Consider the following 13489-nt stretch of genomic DNA (forward strand, 5'->3'; position numbering starts at 1 on the left):
GGGGGTAAATCTGCACGATCCTCTGCCACAGGATGTATCAGATCTTCTACAGTGAACAGTCAGTCACAGTGCCTGAACCTTTAAGCCGAACCGGCGACACTATGCTGTATGGTTATTTCTTTTGGATACATCCTGCAACCGAGTCACCAGGCCCCTCTATAGACCAGCACGCTGCGTGATCTCTCCAAGACGGGTCCTCCTCTGTGATCTCCTTGGCTGTCCAGCTTTGTCACACAAGACCGACAGCTCAGGACCATTCCTTGGCCGCGGCGGTAGGCCCCAGACAAGCCTCTGGACCCACCCCTGTGCCGTAGCATCATGGGCCTCCCGATCGGAGGACCATGAGGTAGCTCCTTAACGCATACCTGTCGGCCAGGAGGGCCAGCAGGTGGCTGTAAAACGAACCCTAGAACATGGCGTCTGTCCCATAAATACCCTCGCCCAGAATGCAACTCGGAGGACCACCTCCACCGAGCTTGCCTCTGAGACAGAGGAGCATCTATACACTTCGACACGTTGCCCCTCCAACACTGACTAATGGTAACAGCGACATCCACCGGTCAGCACAGAAGCACACACAACGTCAGCCAAGCTGGAACAGAGGCGAACTTTTAACCTTCCTAACACACAATTTACTAAATTTACCTAATCTGCGATAGATTGTAAATCTACCAGCGCTACACTAGTAATGGCGGCCATCTGCGATTTTTATCTGGACTGTTATATTATTGTGAACAAATTGGACACTTTAGACACGTTTTTGGGACCATTGACAATTATACAGCGATCAGTGCTATAAAAATGCACTGATTACCGTATAAATGTCACTGGCAGGGGAGGGGTTAACACTAGGGGGCGATCAAGGGGTTAACTGTGTTCCCTAGGTGTGTTATAATTGTAGGGGGGATGGGACTGTCTGGGAGGGGACCAAAAGGCGAAGTGACGTAAGGTAACGTCGTTTCTCCCAGCCGTGCCATTCTGCCGCAGTAAAACTGCTGCGGCTGGTTGGAAACCAGTTAATGACAGATTCCAGATATTTAGACAATCCCCAATATCCAAGTTCATATTCCCTTCTCATGTAAATGGAGAAACCAGGAGGGGAGTGGAAGGGAGAAAAAGTTTTTTTTTCTCCTCAGAAGCCGCCTTTTAGACCTGGGACAAATAACCAAATCAATACAAATAAATCTCCCACCAGCCAAGAAAAAGGACCAATAAAACGTTGCCTCTAAAGTAGCTTGATTACCTGCCATAGAAAGACCACCAGAATATCCTCTCCTCCTCCTATGCTGGACCATAGAGACTAGTTGTGGCTGGCATCCTTTTATACCCTCCTCCACCCCAAATGGCGACAATTGGCGCCATATGGAGGTGCTGACGCCCTTTAGAGCCAGTGCGCATGCCTAGGCCATGATGGAAGTGATGTTGGACGTCAGGGACGATAAACATCAAAGATGCCAGACGTCCCGCACCGGAAGTGACACCGGTGAGATGTCGAGCATCAGAGAACTAATGACGTAAGCGGTGCCATGATGACAACAATGTCCAGAATGAGGCATGGTTAAAAACCTTAACCCATTGCCTACCAAAAACTGCGCATGAGATGGTAAAGGTCACAGATTTGTCAATGGAGATCAAGGCATGTAGAGATCTAATCAGCCTGCACCTGTTTGTGTATTGTATGATCATATCAGACATTTTTATGTCTTTATATTGTTTTTAATGTTCTTTAAATAAATTTGTATTTTTTGTACCTCCTTTTTTGTATCTTTGCACCTTTAAAATCCCAAGCCCTTTGATATGCTATGCTTATATAAGAGATGTGGTGCTAAATGATTTTCAGATGCCCAGCAAAAATTTTTCTCCTTTGGATGCATAATGAGAGGTTATGGAGATGAGAAGGAGATGAAAAGAGGTCTATGCTCTTTATAATCGTTCAGAAATGAAGTAGGCGGGGCTGACACCACATGCTTAGGAATTCAGAGCTGCATCGAAATGTCACAAAGATAAGTAGGAGCATACTATTATTATGGTGCTATTCCAGAGTCTCCCATGCTACCACGCAAATTGTGAACCAAACTTCAATAAATAAAATAAATGATTGCTGCAGCTGTTGGCATCATATGTTCCCACACCAAAAAAGAATGAAATAAAAATAAATAAAACTTCACGCAAACAAACAAAACTACACCATACATAGCTTATGAATCTCTTTCAAATGCATTAATAATACATTTTTATCTGAATATCTTCCATTTCAAAATATAAAGTGCCAATCCAAAAATGCAGTGTAACAGCAAATGATAATGAATAGTGTGAAAAATATACATAGTAAAAAAAAATATACATAGTGAAAAAAGTATATAAATATATACAGTGGGGACGGAAAGTATTCAGACCCCCTTCAATTTTTCACTCTTTGTTATATTGCAGCCATTTGCTAAAATCATTTAAGTTCATTTTTTTTTCCTCATTAATGTACACACAGCACCTCATATTGACAGAAAAACACAGAATTGTTGAAATTTTTGCAGATTTATTAAAAAAGAAAAACTGAAATATCACATGGTCCTAAGTATTCAGACCCTTTGCTCAGTATTTAGTAGAAGCACCCTTTAGATCTAATACAGCCATGAGTCTTTTGGGAAAGATGCGACAAATTTTTCACACCTGGATTTGGGGATCCTCTGCCATTCCTCCTTGCAGATCCTCTCCAGTTCTGTCAGGTCAGATGGTAAACGTTGGTGGACAGCCATTTTTAGGTCTCTCCAGAGATGCCCAATTGGGTTTAAGTCAGGGCTCTGGCTGGGCCATTCAAGAACAGTCAAGGAGTTGTTGTGAAGCCACTCCTTCATTATTTTAGCTGTGTGCTTAGGGTCATTGTCTTGTTGGAAGGTAAACCTTCGACCCAGTCTGAGGTCCTGAGCACTCTGGAGAAGGTTTTCGTCCAGGATATCCCTGTAGTTGGCGGCATTCATCTTTCCTTCGATTGCAACCAGTCATCCTGTCCCTGCAGCTGAAAAACACCCTCACAGCATGATGCTGCCACCACCATGCTTCACTGTTGGGACTGTATTGGACAGGTGATGATCAGTGCCTGGTTTTCTCCACACATACCGCTTAGAATTAAGGCCAAAAAGTTCTATCTTGGTCTCATCAGACCAGAGAATCTTATTTCTCACCATCTTGGAGTCCTTCAGGTGTTTTTTTTAGCAAACTCCATGTGGGCTTTCATGTGTCTTGCACTGAGGAGAGGCTTCTGTCGGGCCACTCTGCCATAAAGCCCCGACTGGTGGAGGGCTGCAGTGATGGCTGCCTTTCTACAACTTTCTCCCATCTCCCGACTGCATCTCTGGAGCTCAGCCACATTGATCTTTGGATTCTTCTTTACCTCTCTCACCAAGGCTCTTCTCCCCCAATAGCTCAGTTTGGCCGGACGGCCAGCTCTAGGAAGGGTCCTGGTCATCCTAAACGTCTTCCATTTAAGGATTATGAAGGCCACTGTGCTCTTAGGAACCTTAAGTGCAGCAGAAATTTTTTTGGAACCTTGGCCAGATCTGTGCCTTGCCACAATTCTGTCTCTGAGCTCTTCAGGCAGTTCCTTTGACCTCATTAATCTCATTTGCTCTGACATGCACTGTGAGCTGTAAGGTCTTATATAGACAGGTGTGTGGCTTTCCTAATCAAGTCCAATCAGTATAATCAAACACAACTGGACTCAAATGAAGGTGTAGAACCATCTCAAGGATGATCAGAAGAAATGGACAGCACCTGAGTTAAATATATGAGTGTCACAGCAAAGGGTCTGAATACTTAGAACCATGTGATATTTCAGTTTTTCTTTTTTAATAAATCTGCAAAAATGTCAACAATTCTGTGTTTTTTTGTCAATATGGGGTGCTGTGTGTACATTATTGAGGAAAAAAAATGAACTTAAATGATTTTAGCAAATGGCTGCAATATAACAAAGAGTGAAAAATTTAAGGGGGTCTGAATACTTTCCGTCCCCACTGTATATATATATATATATATATATATATATATATATATATATATATATATATATACACACATAAGAATTTCCCAAAGCTTCACAGGTTGCAACTGGAGTCCTTTTTCACTCCTCCATGATGACATCACAGAGCTGGTGGATGTTAGAGACCTTGCACTCCTCCACCTTCCGATTGAGGATGCCCCCCAGATGCTCAAGTTTAACTTAAGTTCCAGTAATCCATGTTCTTAAGCTGCTTGTCTTCAGCAAACTATTTGCAGGCTTTCTTGTGCATCATCTTTAGAAGAGGCTTCCTTCTGGAAGACAGCCATGCAGACCAATTTGATGCAGTGTGCGGCATATGGTCTGAGCACTGACAGGCTGACCCCCCCCCCTTCAACCTCTGCAGCAATGCTGGCAGCACTCATATGTCTATTTCCCAAAGACAACCTCTGGATATGATGCTGAGCACGTGCACTCAACTTCTTTGGTCAACCATGGCGAGGCCTGTTGTCAGTGGAACCTGTCCTGTTAAACCTTTGTATGGTCTTGGCCACCGTGCTGCACCTCAGTTTCAGGGTCTTGGCAATCTTCTTATAGCCTAGGCCATCTTTATGTAGAGCAACAATTCTTTTTTTCAGATCCTCAGAGAGTTCTTTGCCATGAGGTGTCATGTTGAACTTCCAGTGACCAGTATGAGAGAGTGAAAGCGATAACACCAAATTTAACACACCTGCTCCCCATTCACTCCTGAGACGTTGTAACACTAACGAGTCACATGACACCGGGGAGGGAAAATGGCTAATTGGGCCCAATATGGACATTTTCACTTAGGGGTGTACTTACTTTTGTTGCCAGCAGTTTAGACATTAAGGCTGTGTGTTGAGTTATTTTGAGGGGACAGCAAATTTACACTGTTATACAAGCTGTACACTCACTACTTTACATTGTAGCAAAGTGTAATTTCTTCAGTGTTGTCACATGAAAAGATATAATAAAATATTTTTTTAAATGTGAGGGGTGTACTCACTTTTGTGAGATACTGTGTATACATATATAAGAAGGCCAGTATGTTGGCCTGAATTTATGGGAGGAGCTCGGGGGGCATTTAAGCAGCCCAGTGCTCTTTGTCGGTTCCAGTGTGCGATCCGTTACGTCACCAGGCCAACTCTTCAGCTCACTGTGTGTTCGTGAATCTGTTGTTCCCGAATACAGTGTGTTACGGTTGCTTATTTGTGTTTTTTCAATCAAGTTTCGCTCACTGTTGCAGGTAGGTGCATTCATTGTGTCCCCCATGTCATTCATAGGGGTCCGCTACGGAACTTAAGGATGTTGTCCTTATCCCATATACTTGCCCTCTGAAGGTCTTTCTGTCCCATCTGTCAAGGTCACCTCTGAGACAACCACCTGCCCCCCCCCTTTTTTTATTATTCTATTTTATTTTAAACTATGTCTTCTGCAGCAGGGACACGTGCAGTCCATGCAACCACATCTTCTACAGCACACTTTCTCACATATACTCTGAGACCCTTGCAACCACTCAATATCGTCTCAGCATCCTGACACTTATTGAGACCCTTGCAACCATGCAATATCGTCTCGGCAAACCTGACTGAGACCCTTGCAGCCACACAATATCATCTCAGTAGCCTGACACCCATCGAGACCCTCGCAACCACGCAATATCGTCTCAGCAAACCTGACTGAGACCCTTGCAGCCACCCAATATTGTCTCAAACAACCTCATACTCATTCAGACCCTTGCAACCATGCAATATCGTCTTAGCAGCCTGACACTCATCCAGACCCTTGCAACCATGCAATATCGTCTCAGCAACCTGACTGAGACCCTTCCAGCCACACAATATCATCTCAGTAGCCTGACACCCATCAAGGCCCTCGCAACCGCACAATATCGTCTCAGCAAACCTGACTGAGGCCCTTGCTACCACGCAATATTGTCTCAGCAACCCGACTGAGACCATTGCAACCATGCAAAAGCGTCTCAGTAGCCCGACATTCATAGAGACCCTTGCAACCACACAATATTGTCTCCAGTAACCTTAAACATTGGGGCACATATCAACTAATTGGATGCCCCTGTAGAAGTCCAATTAGGACGAAACGTGTCGGGCAAGGCTCTTCGTTCCCTACATTGCTTTTATATTTTTTATGTGATCACTTTTTAAACTACTGTATATTGATTGGTTCCAATAAACTTACCATTTTGATCTGCACCATCGGAGCATTCTATATTTTTTTCTCCCATACCTTTTGGTTCCATGAGAGAGTTGCATGTTCCCATTGGATGTGTTGTTTTCTCAGTCCGGTGGATAACAGTACAGCCGTTCCAGTCTAGAGGAGATATCTTTGGAGATCTGGGGCCCCTATTACCACCTGGGAGAACCATTCATCTGGATTTCTAAGCCTGTTTGATTCGGCGTCATTGGCATTCGAATCCATCTGCTCTGGTAAGAGTGTTTACACCTTCTTCACTTCAAGAGTTATTATCAGACGAATTGCATGTCGGAAGATTTCCTTACTTTCATTAGATTTGTCACCCATTTCATTGTTTGGACTTGATTATATTCATACGTTTTCTCACATATATATTGCACTGTGTTAATACCCATTCACCACTGAACTTTGCTAGTTTACACATATGTGTTTTATATACATATTTAGTTTTAGCGCTGCATTTTTCACATTATTTTATTAGAATTTTAGTCACATTCTTGTGTAGCCGCTTGCCATTTTATACCATTGGGTTAGCGCGGTTATAGCACTTGCACTTGATTATCTTCAGTGGAATGCCTGCCACTCATTATCTTCTCTCTTTCCCTCAGGTCAGTAGAGTACAGGTTTCCATCCTACACCAGGTTGGTCGTTTTATCCCCAGGAAAAAAAAAAAAAAGAAAAAAAAGAAAAAAATATATATAAAAAACAAACAAAAAAACAAAACAAAAAAACCTACAGTTCGTATATCACCAGGGCCAGTGTTGGGCCATGTTACACTTGTGTTACTCTTACCACAAGTTTCCGGTCAACCCAGTCTCGATCTGTGCCAGGACCTCGCTAACTAGGGCGCCAGCCAGGTGTGTAGTTCATGGATCTTTCTCTCAAAATCGAGTTTGAGTGCCCCACTTCGCTCTTTATCCAATGCTACATCTCTTCCTAACACTTAGCACCCCCTTATTGTCTTACAGTCAGAGCCATGTCTCAGGCTGGCAGTGATGCCCTCACACCCGCCCCTCTGTCACCCTCCACGGGCTCAGAGAGTGGCAGCGTGCAGTCCCTCCATGAATGGACCATTCCCAAGCTCATAGCTGAGATTAGACGCAAGGGCATCTCCTACCCTGCTATGGCAAGGAAGGCAGAGCTCTTCAGGCTACTTTTCCCATCGATAGCCACTGCAGCGCCCTTTAGGCGTCCCTGCAGTCCATCTCTGGGGCCATCTCCCAGCTACACTCCATGGTCTTCTCTCTGTCCGCAACAGTTACAGATGTGCAGACCAGAGTCACAGCTCTCCAGGTCTGCCCTCCCACCACCCTCCCTACCCAGTTGTGGTCACGACGCTGGCATCCCCTGCTGCAGGTACGCCAGAGTCCACATCTACAGTCCTCCCTGCTCACCTTGTCCCGCCAGCCTCAGGAAGGATATCTTGGAGGGCAGGAACGTAAATCTAGCGTCTCTGCTGATTTTGGTGCATGATTTGGCCGACAACAGAGCATACGCTTGTTGTCGACTTGATGACTAACAACGTCTCGGTGGTCATCAAGTCGAAAGACCCCAGGCTCAGCTGTAAACAAACAGTCACTGAATTCGTTTTGGCATTCGGGATGTTCAGGGATGTTGTCTGCTCAGCCACCCCCAGCAGGAGGGTAGAGCTGGACCTATATCTCCACTCTGTCACAGACTTAGGATAAAGGTATGGAGGGTGCGCCTTTTACGACTACCACCGGTTGTTTTGGCCAAAGCAGGTGTCAGGCTCAACCAGTTTCAGGTCAAGGCGGATTGGAGCGTTTCTGACACGGAGCTATTCTGCCACCACTTCGCAGGCCTCTGCTCCCCACTTGGTACTATTTGCCAGTCCGCTACCCACATGGTGAATTGGTGCTCTGAAGCAGCCACAAGGCACCTCTCCTACCTTCTTCCTCCAGCACTGGTCAGGGCTTGCCATCCCCCAGTCAACCACGGGCAGTGGACAGACTAGGACGGCCTATCCTTTCTCTAGGGGGAGCCCCCATTTCAATCACGGCAGATGCTTCCATAACCAGTGCAGGCTACTCCATATTTGCACAGCATGCCATAAAGCTCACCCCAGGACCACCTGTCAACTGAAAGAAGAGGGAAAATCCTGAATAGGCCGGATAGATGACAGTTGGTTGGGGTTCTACCTCTCCACACACCCCACCCCCTCTCTGGCCATATTCTTGATGCATGGATTCACAGCAGGGTTCCACGCCGGACTCATCACCTTACCCCTCACTACCTACGAGTGCAGGAACCTCCAGTAGGCAGCTATTGACGAACAAGCAATTGACTCTTTACTACAGACAGAACTGGATAAAGGCTTCATCATCGGCCCCTTCCCACAGTCACCTTTCCCAGTCTGGGGAGTCAACCCTATTGGGCTTGTCAAGGGCAAGTTCTCTAATAAAGTCCGCTTAGTGTACGACTTGTCTGTGCCTCATTCTTCTCACGTCCCGAGCCTGAACTCCCTGATTTCCACTGAGGAATTTTCGCCTCAGTTGACCTGGCCATCCAAGCCATCATTAGGATAGTTCCCGGCTCCTGGCTATCCAAAGCAGACATCTCTGATGCGTTTAAACTCCTTCCTATCGAACCGTCCCTCTGACGGTGGCATGGTATCAAGTGGAGGGAGTCTTACTACTTCCCCACCAAGTTGACCTTTGGGTCCAAAAGAAGTCCGTGGCTCTTCGACGTCTTCGCTCAGGCCCTCAGATGGATTTTGTCTCACCAGGCCCGCTGTCACATGGTCATCCACTACCTCGATGACTTCCTGCTCGTCGAGCAACCAGGCACACCCCTGGCAAAATTAGATACGTTGAGAATAGTGTTCAACAACCTCAACGTGCCCATAGCTGAGCACAAGGTAGAAGGCCCGGCACATTCTATCACATTTCTAGGTGTCACTCTGGACACGCATGCCATGCAAGCTAGCCTGCCTCCCGATAAACTAGCCCTCTATCAGAACATTTATCCATGACCTCACCCTGTCACAAGGGTGCAACAGGAGGCAGTTGCAATCCTTACTAGGGATGCTGAACTTTGCAATGAGGATTATTCCTCAAGGACGGTCCTTTATATCACAGACTTTAGTCTTTCTTACACCAGTGCAAGATCCAGACTGAGTTCTCAAACTAGACTGAGCAGCAGTAGCAGACCTAGCCATGTGGGACGAGTTCCTCAGCAGCTGGAATGGCATTTAAATGTTCATCCCGGCAGTGTCAGCTCAGTCACCCCAGGTGGTAACTGATGCTGCAGCCTCCACAGCTGTGCGGCCATTTTCGGCCGCCACTGGTTCACCAAACTTTGGCCCCCAGAAATCCTCTTAATCCCTGGATTCACCCAGTCTTCATCACTCTTCAAGCTGTATCCCATCATGGCATATGCGCAGGTCTGGGGCCATACCTGGACAGTACAGAGGGTGGTCTTCACCATGGGCAATCAGGCCACGGCCAACATCATCAACAAAGGCAGATCCAAATCACTCCCTATCATGTTCTTCCTGTGCAGACTCATGCAGCTGTCACTTCACCACTTTAATATTTTCTGCAAACATGTTCCAGGCAAATGCAATATCGCAGCCGATGCGCTGTCCCATTTCAACATTACTTTGCTTTTCCAGCAGGAGCCTGGAGCTGACCAAACGACTACTCCTGTCCCACTCTGGTCGTTGCTGACGATGGACTAAAGTCGCACCTCGCCAACGCAACACAGCTCATTAACTACTTGTTGGCACGCAACACACTGAAGGCTTATCTTACAGCTTGGAACACTTACAGCAAGTTTTTGGCCCTTTTGCCCCAGGGCAGCAATAGGTGACGTTAGACACGCCCTAGCCTTCATATCTTATTGTCACATGCAGCTGGACCTTTCTCACAATACCATCAGGCTATACCTAGCCGGCATCCAGCATTTTCTGTCCTTACAGGACCCCAGTAAACCATCAGTATTCCCGGCCCATGCAGTCAGGTCCCTCCTACGAGGCATACAGAAGCACCAGATCGTAGCTAGTGGCAAACGCCTACCTATCATGAGTGCCATCTTCAGGGACATGTTTGAAATTCTTACTCATTCTCTGTTTGGGGATTTGCTCAGCCTAGTCATCCAAGCGGCCATCTACTTGGCCTTCTACGGTTTCTTGCAGCCTAGTGAATTTACCGTTAATGGCACAGGCAGTCAGACACTGCTCCGACGCCACCTGACTCGCTTTCCGAATCGTTACTCTCTTCATCTTAGAGTCTCCAAAACCCAACAAACTGGCCCCGGGGTTGACATCAGCCTGTTTCAGACTAACAATGACTGGTGCCCAGTCACGGTGCTCAACCAGCTACTGTCCCAGTTACCCAGCCAGCTGATAGCCTGTTGCTACCCTTTCTGACCAGCCCCCTGAGTGGCAGCCAGTTTATCAGGCATGTCAGGATCCTCCTAGGCAACTTGGGCTTTAACTCCAGTCAGTTCTCTGGACATTCCTTCCGGATTGGAGCAGCTTCAGCTGCATACCAGCATGGAGTACCAGACCACGTGATCAAGAAATTAGGCAGATGGAAGTCCGCTTTCTTTGCTACATACATCCCAAATCCTCAAGCGGAAACAGCACAGGCCTTCACAAAGCTAGCTCAATAAACCATAAGAATCAATAAAGAGTTATTCCCCTATCTGAGTCTTTTGCCCCCTTTTCTTGGCATACCGACCAGACCACCAAGGCACACTTCAGGTCTATTTATGTTGTAAGTCTTGTCACGTGTTTATGTGATCCATATCTGTCTCGGGCCATGATCGTAAACAAGAAGGCCAGTATGGTGGCCTGAATTTATGGGAGGAGCCCGGGGGGGTATTTAAGCATCCCACTTGCCTATGCTCTTTGCCCTCCCTCCCTTCCCTTTTTCGGGGCACTTCTCAGCACATCCTTTTCCATAACTACCAATTACTTATCTTGGGTATGCCCCCTCTTCTCGGCATACCGACCAGACCACCAAGGCACACTTCAGGTCTATTTATGTTGTAATTTTTGTCGTGTGTTTATGTGATCCATATCTGTCTCGGTCATAGGGTCACGACTATATATATATATATATATATATATATATATATATATATATATATATATATATATATATATAGTGCTCAGGATAAATGAGTTCACATAAACAGATTTATCAGAAAACCTTTACTTTCCTTTTAGAATTAATATTTTCTATGGGACACTATACTACCAAATACTCCTACAAATATATATATATATATACATTTTTTTCACTATTCATTATCATTTGCATATAAGTGGATGTTACACTGCATTTTGGACTTGGCACTTAATATTTTGAAATGGAAGATATTCAAATAATATTTTTTTAGTCACATGGATTTATTATTCATGCATTTGAAAGAGATTTATATGCCATGCATATGGTTTAGTTTTGTTTCATTGCGCAGAGTTTATTTATTTTTATTTTATTATACTATAGTTATGGCACATAAACCGTTACTCATACCTCCCACCTGTCCCCAATCCTGTAGGACTGTACCGATAATTGAACCATATCTCAGCATCCCACAGATCTCTCTGCTCTATCTATCTGAAAAATTAGTGGCAGCTCAGCAGCACTTTGTTGTTGGATGGCCTCTTATGATAGGTAAGCCCCAATTTTCACTTAGTATTTGCAGTGCCAAGCTGTGTTCGTAGCCACTTCCATCCTCTTCCCGTGTTCTGCTCCTGAACTAAAGCCTCATACACACGATCAGATTTTGGGACGACCGTTCATCCATTTTTTGTTGCATGCAAGTCTCATGTGGAAAGTGAAGAGGTTACTCACCATACGAAAATTCTCGTACGACAGAATACAACTTCAGAAGTGATGTAATGTGTTGAATAGTTTTGTATGTATTCTTTCATTTCTGAGCATGCATAGTCTTGCGATTAGGATTTTTTTTGGATGAAAACCATACTAATTAAACAAAAATTGGACGTTGAGTTCACATACGACAAAAATTTTATAGTCTACACATTCCAGCTTTTGTTGGGCGAAAAATCAGAATTGGCTGTCGAAAGCACCATACTAACAATCCGAAAAATCGGCAGATCATTTGTCGGTCGAAATTTTACTGATTTTCGTATCGTGTGTACGGGCCTTTAGGATCATGTGTGCTTGTAGAGGATTTCTCTGTGCTGTGCTGCCTGTGTGCAGAGCCTGGACTAGGCACACTGCTGCTTTTAAGCCCCTCTCCCAGCCATCAGTGAGAACTGCTATATCACTGCTGGGAGCAATGGGAGAGGTGACTGTTGCAGCTGTGCTCTTCTCACCTGAACAGGCTGCTTTGGTAATAGAATCTCCTGCTAGTAGAGTCATTTTCAAACACTCTATTCCTGCCTGAGCCTACCTTAAAGCAGTTCCAACGCCCCTAAAATCAGCCTAACATAGCTCTTTCAACTTCCAGCACCCTCAGTACCCCCCTCTCCCACTGGAGAGAATAAGTGCCCCCTGTCCCACAGAGCACCAGTTCCCTCCATGTACCTCCACAGATTGCCAGTGTCCCCCCCCCACTCCCTCTGCAGAGTGCCAGTACCCAAACTCCATATGCAAAGCCCAGTGCCCCTCATCTCGTCATAGAGTGCTACACCACCCTCTAGATCTGTAGTGCACTAGTGCCCCCTTCCCCTCTGCAGAAGGTCAGCATTCCCCCAGTGAAGGACTTTTTCTCCTGTTGACCACAGATACAATGCATTTTTTTCCTCCTGCTAAGCACTGATACAGGTAGTTTTCTTCCTCCTGACCACTGCTGCCATCAATGCTGGCCATTTTTTCATCCTTTTGACAACAGACATCAGCCATTTTTTCCACCTGTTGACCAGCAATATTTATTTATTACAAGTACTTATATAACGCCATCAATTTACACAACGATTACAGTATATATATTATATATATATACACGCACATCATATAAGGGGCACTATGACACACACTACTGATGGCTGCGTTCTGTACATTGTAATATACATAACAGAGTGCTTTCCACTATAAAGGACATACTCCTAGCCAAAGTGTTTATTGTCTCAACAGTTGCTGGTTGCTAAGTAGTTTCTGACTATTTTAATGAAGATCTACATGTTAGCTCTTTCTATATATTCAGTTTTATTTTCTAAAGATGATCCTCTAGATTTATGAGTGTCTATGAACATGCACTAGTACAGTAGGAGTATTTTATGAGTACAATGGCTTCAGAATATGCGTGTAGGCTTAGGCTATATTT

The sequence above is a fragment of the Aquarana catesbeiana genome, linkage group LG09, assembly GCF_042186555.1.
Source record: "Aquarana catesbeiana isolate 2022-GZ linkage group LG09, ASM4218655v1, whole genome shotgun sequence".
Classification (NCBI taxonomy): Eukaryota; Metazoa; Chordata; class Amphibia; order Anura; family Ranidae; genus Aquarana; species Aquarana catesbeiana.